This window comes from Phocoena sinus, chromosome 6 (assembly GCF_008692025.1).
Source record: "Phocoena sinus isolate mPhoSin1 chromosome 6, mPhoSin1.pri, whole genome shotgun sequence".
Lineage (NCBI taxonomy): Eukaryota > Metazoa > Chordata > Mammalia > Artiodactyla > Phocoenidae > Phocoena > Phocoena sinus.
The window spans coordinates 110,598,422-110,612,349 of NC_045768.1; the positions used below are offsets into that span (position 1 = coordinate 110,598,422).

Sequence of the window (13,928 nt, forward strand, 5' to 3'; positions counted from 1 at the left end):
GTCCTCAGAAACTGCTGATACGTATAACAAGTCAAACATGCAGATGAGATTTGCTAATCACCTATATGAAATCCAGATCTTTTGCGATTAATCAGTGTATCTGCATTAGAAAACACAAGAGTACATACACACACTCACAATTTATCTCCCCCAAATTTGCTTTCTTGCTAACTCCATTTCATACGTATTTACAGGGTGAGCCAATATTAGAAGAATATAAGGGCAACCCTGCCACTCCATTGCTTAAAATACTCCAGTGATGGCACCATCTATGAGAGTAAAATCTAGAGTCTCACCCTGGCTCACAGAAAGAAGCCAGACCCCTGCCTGCTCCTCAAACCTCATCTCTCTGCCTCTGCCACGGTGATGTGGCACTTCTGTACGCAAGTTGCCTTCTAACCTGGGGTCTTGGCCTGGCTTTGGTCTGACGCTGTCTTCTGCCAGGAATGCTCTTCCTTCTGATACCATCCTGGTCCTCAGAGCTGGTTATTCAGAAGCGACATTCAACCACTCGGTAAAACTTTGACACTGTTCCATTCTCAGTGTAGAACTTATCCCTCTCTGTTATTGTTATGTGATTTGTTTGTTGTCACTCTTATTCCCCACTGGGCTCTAAGTTCTGTATGTCTGCTTTTTCTCTGGCCCTCAAAATGGTGCCTCACACCTATTAGATACTTAAATCGTTTTAAGTAAGTGAAAGAATGAACTAGATAAAAGATTTGTTACAGGCAGAATAAAAATGGAGGAATGTGTCAGCACGTGTTTGATTAGGAAACAACCCTACAATGTACCAGAGTAAAGTAGAATACAATTAGGAAACTATTTCATGGCAAAAAGTAATACTTATGTGAATATTTCGTTTATATTATAAAACTTTAATTTTTTCCACACAAAGAGTTGAAGAGAAAAATACATACAAAAGATGCCTTGTATGGATTTGATAATAAATCACAAGAAAGTGGTTAAAAATCATCGGAGTAAAAGAAAAGGATCAAAAATATTAAACATGGAGATATGAGTGCATACAAGAATTCTTTTAGTTGCCCCTATTATGTAGCAGTATGTGAGTACATTTTCTTTTTTTTATACTAATGTTTAAGTATTGACTATATTTCCCACACTGTACATTTCATACCTGTGACCTGTGCAAGTGGGACTCTGTACTTCTGAATCTCCCTCCCCTATTTCTCTCCTGCTCTTTCCCCCCACCTCCCCGTTTGTTCTCTGTATCTATGATTTTGTTTCTATTTTATGTTCAATTGTTTTTTAGATTCCATATATAAGTGAAGTCATACAGCATTTGTGTTTCTCTGTCTGACTTATTTCACTTAGCATATTACCCTCTAGGTCTATCCAAGTTGTCAAAAATGGCAAGATTTTATTCTTTTTATGGTGAAATAATATTCTGTTGTGTTTGTGTGTGTCTGGGTGTGTGTGTATACCACATCATCTTTATCCACTCATCTATTGATGGGCACTTAGGTTGCTTCCATATCTTGACTATTGTAAATAATGCTGCAAAGAGGATAGGGGTGCATATATCTTTTCTATTGTTTTAATTTTCTTTGGATAAACACCCAGGAGTAGAATTTCTGGATCATATGGTAAATCTAATTTCAATATTTTGAAGAATCTCCATACTGTTCTCCATAGTGGCTACACCAATTTACATTTCCACTAACAGGGTACAAGGGTTCCCTTTTCTCCACATCCTCACCAACACTTATTACTTGTTGTCAGCATGGATATTATCCAGAAGACAATTGTGAGGTGATATCTCCTTATGGTTTTGCTTTGCATTTCCCTGATGATAGTGATGTTGAGCATCTTTTCATGTGCCTTTGGCTACCTGAATGTCTTCTTTGGAGAAATGTCTCTTCAGATCCTCTGCCTATGTTTAATTGGGTTGTTTAGTTTTTTGACATCGAATTGTATGAGTTTTTTTGTATATTTTGTATATTAATGCTTTATCAGATAAATCATTGGCAAATATATTTCCTTTCAGTAGGCAGCCTTTTAATTTTGTTGATAGTTTCCTTCACTGTGCAAAAGCTTTTTCGTTTTGTGTAGTCCCATTTGTTTATTTTTGCTCTTGTTTCTCTTACCTGAGGATACACATCCAAAAAATTACTAAGACTGATATCAGAGAGAGTACTGCCTATGTTTTCTCCTAGTTTTGTGGTTTCAGATCTTACATTGAAATCATTAATACATTTAAAATTTATTTTTGTATATGATGTGAGAAAGTAGTCCAGTCTGATTCTTTTGTATATAGTTGTCCACTTTTCTCAACACCATTTATTGAAGAAGCAATTTCCCCCCATTGCATATTCTTGCTTCTTTTGTGATAGATTAATTGCCCATATAAGTGTGGATTTATTTCTGGGCTGTTTGTTCCATTGATCAGTGTGTCTGTTTTTGAGCTGGTACCATACTGTTTTGATTACTGTAGCTTTGTAGTATAGCTTGAAATCAGAGAGAGTGATACCTGTAGCTTTGTTCTTTTTTCTCAAGATTGTTTCGGCTATTTGTGGTCCTTAATTTATTGATATTTTTAGCTATGCAGGCATGTAACAAACATTATGAGTTACCCACCAAGGGCCAAGCACTATTCTTGCTACTGGAGGTATAAAGGCGTAAGGCAGCCTCTGTACCAAGGAAATGCATAATCTAGTGATGGAGAAGTAAAGTACATTTTTTATTTCAAAGAGCACTGCACAATAAAAAATGGTCACACATAAAACAAGGCAATGTATGCAGAACAAGGATGTCAGTGATGAATTAGAATATATTAAAAATACTATCGTGTGATCTAATTGCATTTATTTGCAGTGTAGTAGCTATGTCCTGGTGTTTGATATAATGCCTTCCCTCCCTGAGAAAGAAATGCCCCTTCATCTTCAAGTAATTGACTCTGGGTTTCAGATCCAGACCTGGTCAGACACTCTTGTAGGACCTGAAATTGGTAGTCCCAGAAGTAATCAGCTATTCACAGGTTGCTCAAGAATGGGAGGAAAACATCTTCTGCTGGGTGGATGGAAGAACAGAGAAAGTTGCTCTAACCAGAGAGAACAAAAAAAGCAGTTACACGCTGGGAGACAGAAATAAGAAATTAGGAGATTCTAGAGAAAAAAGAAGGTGCCTTTCCTTACAGCATCTGTGTAAAGCTTCTCTATATTTGATTGTGCATCTCACTTTTCTCATCCAAGAAAAAATTCTGAGTAGCTGTCATCTATCTATGCTTAAGCTAAAAGATTTTATGTTCTTATAAGCAAAGGGGTGCTGGTTAATCCAATGATATATGCAAATTCTTAAAATGGGAATCACATTTCTGGTTATATTGGCTAATACCCATAGTTATACAGTATAGGCTCCCCTGCAGCACTAACTTGGAAATTTTGGAAACATTATCCTAAATTTATAGAGTCTGTGATTAATTATAAATAGATATAATTTTGCTATAGACAGATGGAAGAAAATACATAAAAAATATAATTGACAATAAGATATCTCATGAATATGATTTAATAACGGTAAAGTAGGATTATCTGGAGGATCGACAAAATTTAAAGACTGGCTTAAACTGGACCTAGGCCCAATCTGAAATAATGGGAAAACAAAAGCCTTCCAGACTCGCATCCGGTTCACACAGAATGCTATAATAATACGACTTTATCTGAATGGACACCCCTGGAAGCCACACTGTCTTCCATTCTGGCAGTGGTGAATGCCAGCCAAGAGTTAGATTTATTGCAAGAGTTACAAAATTAGTTGGGTTTTCCTATAGAAAAAGAGCTGAAGAGCCGAAAATCATACTAAATGGACAGGTTACAAAGTATGACCTTAAATTTGTTCTTTTTAGTTATGATATTGTTATCCTGCATTTTGTTGGATATCTTGAACATTAAAATTCAAATCATTTGATAAAAACATCACCATCCTGGCCTCCAGATGGTTTCCATTTCCTCTTAGCGCTTTATCCTTTTCCTCCTTCCCTTCTTCCCACCCTCCTCCCTTTCTTCCTTCTTTCCATCAATCTTTTAAGTTTTTGTTTTTATTAAAATCATATATACATGCAGTTATATATGCATGTGGTTTAAAGAGCAAATAGTTAGTGGGTAAAAAAACCCAATTTGTTAAAACCATCCATGTTGAGCCTCTCCATTCCCCTTCCCCCGAAGCAATCCTTTTCAACTCTTCTGGTTGATTCTCTGTGTATTTTATCTCCGTAGCTCAGTGTAACCTGCTTGACTGTTACTTCTTGATTTTTCAATTCTGTGTGTGGGTTTCTGACTATGAAAAATAACAACTGAGATTTCATCCTTCTTATCCCCTCCCCACTCCACACATTTCTCATTCCGTCAACGTTTTTCATTAAGTTGGAGCATAATTTTTTAGTTACAGCCCTTAGTGTTTACATCATCATTATGTTGTAAACGAAGTCTTGGAGTAGAGTAGGATTACTTTCCTCTCTTCTAAAACTTTAAAAAAAAATAATTTTTGTTTACATAAGTACACTTTATTGTTCATCCTAAAAATTCTTTGTCAGTTGTCTACTTCTCCTCCCCATCAAATTGATCTTGAAGAAACCTCTTGCAGAGTCTGCAGACCTGCACTGTGTGCGCTGGTTTCTTTGGTACACCCTGTCCTCTGGGCATCTCTCTCTTCACTCTCACCCTGGGGATTTCTTTTGACTGTTTCCTCAGTGGGCTCTCCTGTTCAGAGATCTCATGTATTCCTTTTTGCTTATTTTTCTTCCTAGTTTCAGAGGAGCACATTATCCAGTAGCTTTCTGGAAACTGTGAAAAGTAAAATAGTTGAGAGTCTGTGGGTCTGAAAACGTCTTTATCTCACCCTTAGAGCTGACAGGTAATTGGCATAGAATTCTAAGTGGGAGATAATTCTTCTTTAGAATGATCTTGTAGTCTCCAATGTTGTTCTGGAGAAACTGAATCTCTCCTGGTCCTTTGTGTGTGATCCATTTATTTTCTTCAATGAAAGCTTATATAATTTTCTTTTTGTCTCATCTTCTGAAATGTTAAGATGATGTGCCTTGGGGTGGGTGTGTGTTCATCCATTGTCTCAGGTATTTGATGGGCTCTTTTATTTAGAAATTTTAGCTGTGGAAACTATATTATACATAATTGTTTTCACCATTTTCTCTTTCCTGAGTCCCTGTTATTGGAATGCTTGGAAAATGGGACTATTCTCATGATTATTTTCCATCCCCTTTTCTTATTTTCTTTTTATAATTCTTGCTCTAATTTTATGGGATATTTTATCATTTTTCCCTCAAAACTTCCATTGAAGTTTCCCATTTCAGATACGACTTTATTTTTCAATTTCTAGGATATCCTTTTTATTCTCTGGACATCTCTTTTTATGGCATCCTATTTTTATTTCATTTATGCAGTATCTTATCTTTTCCTTGAAGATATTAGGGATTGTTTTTAATTTTAGTTTTTGAAGTTTTCTCCTGATTAGTCCTTCAGTTTTTAAAAAAATATATCATTTTACTTTTTGCTTTGATCTCTACCTTTCACGTTGTAGAAATTTACAGACTGTCTCTACTTCTTACCTGTCTGTTAATGTTTAAAGAAGGATGAATGGAAGCTCTGAGCAAGTGGATGGAGCTTTTAAACTGTAAGCTTCACTGTAAGGGATCTGTCTGGCTTGTTGATGGGGTGGGATACCTGACATGAATGTTTTTAAGTTCCTTCCTGGATGTGTTAGGTGTTCTAGAGATGACTCATCCTTCTTTTGTCTGGAGGACAATGGCCTGACTGCCAGCGTTCTGGGAGCCTAATGGACAAGACAGCTGAGGTTCTCAGCCTCCAGTAGGTGTACCTTTATCTTATGTTTCTGTCTTCAGTAATTTCCCTACCTTGATCTCTGCTTGATGCCCATCAATCCAGAGACCTCTGCTGTGCTGTCTTCAGAGAAGAGGCGTTTAGCCTACAGTCAGAGGTGAGAGCAGTAGCACAGAATGCGGGGGGAGCTCTGGGGCCTCACTTGAAACCCTGCCTTATTTCCATCTCCACCTCCTTCACCATCATCTCCTGAGATAACTCCAAATTACAGAGTTATAGATAACTCTAATTTCTGCGATGTTTAAGGATTCTGTAGTACATACCAGGTAGCTTCTTGGCTTTTCCAATGGCTAGCTTAGGATTTACTTTCCAGGGCCCACTAATTCTGTAACCACTAATTTATCTGCTTTCAGATTCCAAACTTTGCTGCTGCTGTTGTTGTTTCATATGACCTTGTCAGCTTATGGCTAAAAAATTTTCTTTGTACAGTTTTTGTGAGGTTTTTGGACAACCAAGCAAAATTCACTACCTGTATTCAATTTGCCATATTCCCATGTTCTTCTCACTTTTCATAGGTAACCTTTTAAAATCTTAAAAACATTTTTTGACAAACAGAACATATCTGGGGTTTGTGTTTTAACCCAATCTGATGGTATCTCTTCCTTGATGGGAGTATTCAGCCGTTTACGTTTAGTGAAATGACTGAATTTGATTATACTTTACGTTCAGTACTTACTTGGCAAAGTTTTGTTTGCTGGTTTGAATAGCTTACTGTTTATCCCACTTTCCTTTTGGTTAGTATTCGGGTTCTACCATACTTTCGGATTCCGCTGTCTTCTGCTTATCTTTCCTTTTCCTGCTCTGTTAAGCACAACGATCCACTGTTTGTGAAGGAGTTACTGCTATTTGTCCCTCAAAGCAGCACTGCTTATTCAACAATGGGACTCTGATTAACCAGACTTCATAAACCCCTAATGAGACAGCCTTTAGGATATTTTCACTACTCTCCAATTACCCTCTCCTTCCAAAATCCTCGTTATGTTGAAATAGCGTAGTGCTTTCAGAATTTTCTTCACATTTCATTCCATGGCAGTATACCTTAGTTATTAAGGTTTGGTATAAAAATATACAAATATATAATTTTTGCAGGGTTCACTGCTCTGCACTGTTTCATCCTCTTGGATTTTTAGGTCCCCATTCTGGTCATTTGCTTCTTGTTTGTAATATTTTTCGAGTATTTTCCTAAGATAAAGGATGTGAATGATAAACTTTCTGACTGTATCTTGACTATTTTAACTTTCGTTTGCTTTGATAGGTGACTTTTATCTTGGATTAATATAGGAATCCTTGGTTTTAGGTTCTTACAATAGCCTTGATTATGTAACTCTACTGTTTAGCTTTCAGTTGTATAAATGAGAAGACCAATGCTACTCTGATCTTATTTTTGCCTTGTACCTAATTTTTCTTTTTTTCCGAAGCTTAAAAGCTTTGTACTTAGTGTTCAAGAATATCACTAAGATTTGCTTGGATGGGTATATCTTCTTACCAATCTTACTGGCAAGTCAAAAAATGAGAGTTTCCAATCTTGTCCAATGTCAAACTCCTCCACACACTGCCAACGCCAAGCTCTTCCTTTATTTCCCACCCCCTGGTCCTCATACATGGGTCGTGTTGTTCCTTAACCATCAGAGCACCTGCAGCTGTTCCTTGTCACCTGCATATCCAGACCCAGCAACGTTTGACTTGGGATTGAGAGTTGAAGGGTGCCTGTGATCAGGTTATCAGTTCCCAGGATCCTTTCAATGCTTGTAATACCTACTTTCATTCATCTCTTATTAACTATCAGTTGCCTTTCCTCTGCTTTCTAGAGATGGACACCCAGTGCGATTTATCTTGATTTATTGTCCCTCCAGTTTAAAACAACTGTGTTACTATGTTCTTTCAAGCTGCATGCCAATATATCAGTAAGTATTTATCCTTCGAATAAAGGTAGCTCCTTCTGAAATACCTCCACTGAATATACACCTGGCACCTCAAACTCAAAATTTCTAAGAACTACTAGGTTGATTTACTCTCTACAAAAGTACTTATTTCAGTTATGAAACCAGTATTCATTCTTTGTCTTTGCCCTATTTTCTTCTCCTCACATCTAATCAGATACTTAGGGCCATTTTGATTTTCCTCTTCTCCTCCCTTATTTCCTCCCCTCCTTCCTTCCTCCCTACCCCCCTTTCCTCTTTGTTCCATTTTACTGTTGTCATACTAGCTATGACCTTCACTATTTCTTGCCTGAAATACAGTTTTCATACTGATCTCCTTGTTTTCATTTTTCCTTATTCTAATCTTCCCTATTATATGCATGGTAGGAAATCTAATTGTCATATTCACTATCCACCTAAACACTTGGAATATCTCCTTATCGCCTACTGAGTTACATAAAACATCTTTGGTCTAACAATGTATCGTTAGCCACAGTTATCCAAGGATGCCTTCCCAAGTCTTGTCTTTCATCTCCATTCCTCATGCTCTATTCTCCAGCCAAGTTAGATCGCTCATTCTCTTCCATACATGCTAAGAGCTCCCCCAACTTCAGCTCTTCATCTCTGTACACAAACCTTAACTTGTAAAGGCCAGTTTCTTCTATATTCTGCCAAGTTTGCAACATAACTTGGATTTTTAAGACAATTTTTTTTTTTCTTTTTTTTTTTTTTTTTTTTTTTTTTTTACAGGTACGCAGGCCTCACACTGTTGTGGCGTCTCCCGTTGCAGAGCACAGGCTCCGGACGCGCAGGCCCCAGCAGCCGTGGCTCACGGGCCCAGCCGCTCCGCGGCATGTGGATCTTCCCGGACCGGGATACGAACCCGTGTCCCCTGCATCGGCAGGCAGACTCTCAACCACTGCGCCACCAGGGAAGCCCTTAAGACAATTTTTAAAAGGAGTTTTTGCCTTAGAGAAATACATGTATCTATATGTATCATCATAACTGATATACTGTGTATTTGTTCAGTGTATCAGTTATTTTTTTTACCTCTGCTTAGTGAAACATATCAGAGATCTGCACACAGTAGGTAATCGATGAACATTTTTGGAAATGGGAAAGCGTTCAGCATCAAGTGCGAGAGAGGATTTTAAGTTAAATAAAGTTGGGACATTCATTTCTCAGCTCCCCAGAGTGGTAAAGATCAGGTAGCCTGAGGTTTGCATCTTTTCTTCTTATTCTCTCCTCTAAAGAGGTAGAAAAGAGTTCTTCTCCCAGAAACTGTAATAAGTGCAGTCAAAAGTTCAGGGAGCTTTGCTGTATAAGCAGTTACCTTCATGTGTTTACAGCCATTTCTTGTTAAGTTTCATTAAGACTGGAATCTGTGACGTGTTGGGTGGGGACTGGAAGAAGTTTGCCAAATTAACAGTGTATGTGAGGTTGCACTGTGAAGCTTGTTCCCACTTTTAAGGCAGGTTTCAAGTAATTCAGAAGCATTCGTGATTAGATAAACTAGTGGATGCTAGATATACAATAGGTTATGCGTGGAAACCAGAGGTCCCAGGGGACATCCTTTTAAACTAGAGCATTGTACACATTATTGTACACATTCCAGGCTTCAGTTTCCTTGCTTCTGAAACAGGAACAAGGAGACATAACTCCCAGCATTCCTATTAAAATTAAATCAAAATATATACAAAAAGAGGATGGGTAGCTTGATGGTCAAGAACACTGATCTGACGATCGGAATTAGGTTAGAATCTTTGATTTGTCAATAACAGTGTAATTAGGAATAAAACTAGAGCACCTTTCTGACCACCATCCGTCACCCTGAACACTCAGGACACTTTGCACCTTATTCATAAGATCGATCAAATTCTAATTTCTTTTATATTTATTTGCATATTTATGTCCCAAATCAATTGTAATCTTTCCCTCCTTGAAACTTCTCAGCACTTTGGAGTGTTATTTGTGACCTTTATTACATTCTAATTTCTTTTTTAGCTTTTACTGCATAGTTATTAATCTGCCTGGGTGGTTGGAATTTTGAAAGCAGGCTTTAAAAAACTTCATCTTTTATTCAGTACCTAATACAGTGTCTTGCAAATAGTTGCTGCTCAGTGAAGAATGGATAAATCAGTACGAATCCTAATGAAGTGAACTTGGCAAAGTCAAGTCCAGGTGGGTGCATACTCTGGATGTGGCTTTGGAAGACCCAGGGGTCATCCTCCTTTTGTGTGTTACTGGGAGACCAAGGTGTCTTGGTGACGATCTTCTCCTGGTCCCTTGTTTAGATCTGGGGGAGTTGACTGAAAGGGTAGAAGGGAAGGACTTGAGGGAAATGAAAAATAACAAAAACTCAAAAGTGAAACTGGATCCAGCCTGGGTGAATGAGCCTGTATATTTATTTTCTGCCTATTCCATGTTAAGGGTAGAGAAATCAAACAAGTATTTATTTTTATTTAAAAAAATTTATATTGGGGCATAGCTGACTAACAATGTTGTTAGTTTCGGGTGTACAGCAAAGTGAATCAGTTATACATATACATGTATCTATTCTTTTTCAAATTCTTTTCCCATTTAGGTTATTACAGAACATTGAGCAGAGTTCCCTGTGCTCTACAGTAGGTCCTTGTTGGTTGTTTTATATATAGCAGTGTGTGCATGTCAGTCCCAAACTCCTAATCTGTCCCTTCCCCCCACCCTTTCCTCTGGTAACCGCAAGTTCATTCTCTAAGTCTGTGAGTCTGTTTCTGTTTTGTAAAGAGGTTCATTTGTACCATTTTTTTTTTTTTAGATTTTGCATATAAACAATACCATATGGTATTTGTCTTTCTCTGTCTGACTGACTTCACTTAGTATGATCATCTCCAGGTCCATCCATGTTGTTGCACATGGCATTCATTCTTTTTTTGTGGCTGAGTAATATTCCATTGTATAAATAGTCAATATACCACATCTTCTTTACCCATTCATCTGTCAGCAGACATTTAGATGGTTGCCATGTCTTGGCTATTAGCAACACTAATAAATAGTGCTGCTGTGAACATTGGGGTTCATGGATCCTTTAGGATTATGGTTTTCTCCAGATATATGCCCGGGAGAAGGATTGCTGGATCATACAGCGGCTCTATTTTTACTTTAAGGAACCTCCATACTGTTCAAACAGAGGTACTTTTGCCATCTTGTTTTTGGGAGGTCTATGCTCTTACCTACATTGACAAAATTCTGAATAACAAAAAATCAGATAAAGAAAACTGATGGATCACTTGTTTGAGGTTGCATTTTCTCAGAATGCTCCCCAAATCACAAAACATTTAAAATAATTTAAAGAATATATTTATTACTCGGAAGCCAACCCAAATGAGATCCTGCTTTTTTCCTTGTCCTAAGTCTTCTCCGTCTCTGCCTTCCTGACCACGTCTTCCCTTCAAGAGCTTGTTCAACAAAAGGAAAGCCAGACCCCTCAGTGCATGAGTCACCCTCTCGTGACAAGGGCTGTCCTAACAAGTGAGGTCAGTAGAGGGTTTTCCAGTTCAAGCTCTGTCTCCACGGATAACAGACATGGAGCTGGATGGAGAGAAAGCCTTACAAAAAGCCCAAAAGGGGCCAGAGTTTGATTCAGGAACCTGGAGTAGAAGACTGAGCTTTCAGATCAAGGGAATAGGGCCTGTGGACAGTGTCCTGCAACAGGCACTGACACTTGCAGAGGCTTGAGCGCACTCACACTCAGGAACGGTGTGGAATTCTCATTGAAAGGGCCAAGAATGGAAAAACTCTTATTCAGCAAAAGTCTCAATTTGGTCCCCATTAAGTAATCGTTAAAGACAAGTGAGGTGGAGAGGAAATGTTTTCGCTTCTGCAACAATCTTTAATATTAAAGTTTGTTTGAAGAGTCACCAATATACTTCTGTCTTCCTGTGCTCACATGATGTGTCTTTGTGCCCTGTGTTAGCGTAAATGGTATTTCCAGATGTGTTCCCTTCTAAATATGGCAGTATAACCATAACAGTTATAATCTGAGCTATCAGAAGCTAAACAAAAAGAAAAAAGTAACAAACGTTAAAAATTTTTTCTTAGAGTGCCGGACAGGGTGATATATTTTAAAAATCACCATTTAAAAATATACTCTAGGTATCTTCAAGTGTTTAAATACTTTTCTTTTAAAACATCTGAACAGAAGCAAGGTTCATGTTACTGACTCATTCCCATGGTTAAAAAAAATAACACAAAACAAAGGCTTTTTGTACTGGAGGTTTTTCGCCCTTCCGTCCTTTTCTTTAATTCTCTCTGTGTGTTGTACATAAATCATTATATAGTGTTAAGTGAAGTTTATGTGAATCATGAACAGGCCTAGTAATATTTTCCGGTAAATGTGGACTAAAACTTGAGGATATCATAGTGCCTTTGGGAAAAAAACCTGCCAGGGGTACTGACAGGTCTTTGATGAAAGGAAAAGGTGACTTTGAAGAGGCATGTGACATGTTTACAACTTCAGCCCAGATGTGTCTCCTGTAAAGTAGGAATAATTGCCTATACACAGGAGAGAGTTTTCTTTTGCTTTTTTCAATGGCATTGTCATTTGAAGAAAAGATTTCCTTGACATATGTACCTCATATTTTCGGATGAATAAGAAAAAGATGAAGTTCACACAGGAGTTTGTATCCATAGTGTGTGTGTGTGTGTGTGTGTGTGTGTGTGTGTGTGTGTGTCTACACATTGCAGGATACGGTTACATTATCTGACAGTCTTTAAACCTCACAACGTCAGGGGTCAAACAACCAGACACTTAAAAAACAAAGCTGATGGAAAATACCCAGAGCAGCCTCAAGAAGGTCAGGCCTCAACAACTACAAAAACAAGTCTAGGTTTTTTTGAGCTATGATACCGTTGAGTTAGCCTTAGACCTGAAAGTTCCACATTTGAAGCCACGTGACAAAGTTCCATATCGGTGGTTCTTGCTGAAGATGTGAAGGTGTGTTACATTGTTGGGGGGAAAGCCCTCACTTTTGCTATTTTAGAGAGAATGATGGGACTGACAGAATTGAAAAGACATTTATTCGTGCAAATAAATGCCCAGGATGAATAGCAAAGGCTTCCAGGACAGTAATGGCCGTGAACACGTGCGAGTTTCTGCCCACAGTTCACAGTGGGACAGATGTGCCGCCCGTCAACCTGGCCCCAAGGTGGGAATCTCTTTCTACTGATTGGGACCGTTGAAGGGAAAAAACTGCTCTTAGGATTTAGCTCCAATTCGTGTCTATCTCTAAATCCCTTTGTAATGTTATCTTTAAAAAAATGACATTTCTCTGTCTTTTCCTGGCTTCTTATTTACAGCCTGGAGGGACAGGAAGACTTGCTGAGTCATTCAAAAAATGAATCAGTTGGTAATTTTGATGTTATTAAATAACAGATCAAGATGGAACTTTTCTTAGATGTAGAACATGGGGGGAAAAAAGCAATGAAATGTATAGATGCAAATGATAGCAGTTGTGAGAATCTTATATCTAATAATTTAAATGTTACCCAGGTGTTTGGGAAGGCCCGTTCGTCATGCCTTACACTGTCCTATAGAGGAAATTCAGAGGAGTTTCTTCTTTGCTAAACTTATTATCAAAGAAAACACTGACGAATGGTTCTAGGGCATTCACTGGACCATGTCACCAGGCAGTGGAACGTTATTGCAAAGAGGATAGATAGTTGTCATGGAGGCAAACTGTGCCGGGATTCCTTGCATGTTTTCTTTAGAATCTCCTTTCATCATCATCAAATATATGGCATCCCCAAGCCTTTCCCTATCCTGTCACAGCAGAAAATGATAAAATGTCCCAGGCACTCAGCATTCCTGAAGAAGACTGCTGTCAGCTCCACGTGACCGGCACAGGGATACTGTTCCAAGCCCAACTCTTGGGCTACCACGGCTGATGGGATACATATTTCCATATATTAGCAACCCTTCTGACCCCACCAGTGTGCTAGCAGGGTGCAGAAAGACCACCGATTGAATTCACTGAGAGAATACATTAAGATTGGGTGCAAAAGCCTTATGACAATAAAGGGTTTTTGTTTATCCATTTATGACTCTGTCTATCCATTTGCCTGGCTTCATGCTCTGTGTGTATGCCTGATTCGGGGATCT

At 38.3% G+C, this 13,928-nt stretch overlaps 1 protein-coding gene across 1 annotated transcript in view; it reads right to left on the reverse strand.

Moving 5' to 3' along the window:
• The window catches only part of GALNTL6 (polypeptide N-acetylgalactosaminyltransferase like 6), a 1,139,747-nt gene that overhangs the window by 349,346 nt on the left and 776,473 nt on the right, over positions 1-13,928 (reverse strand). The window lies entirely within an intron of this gene.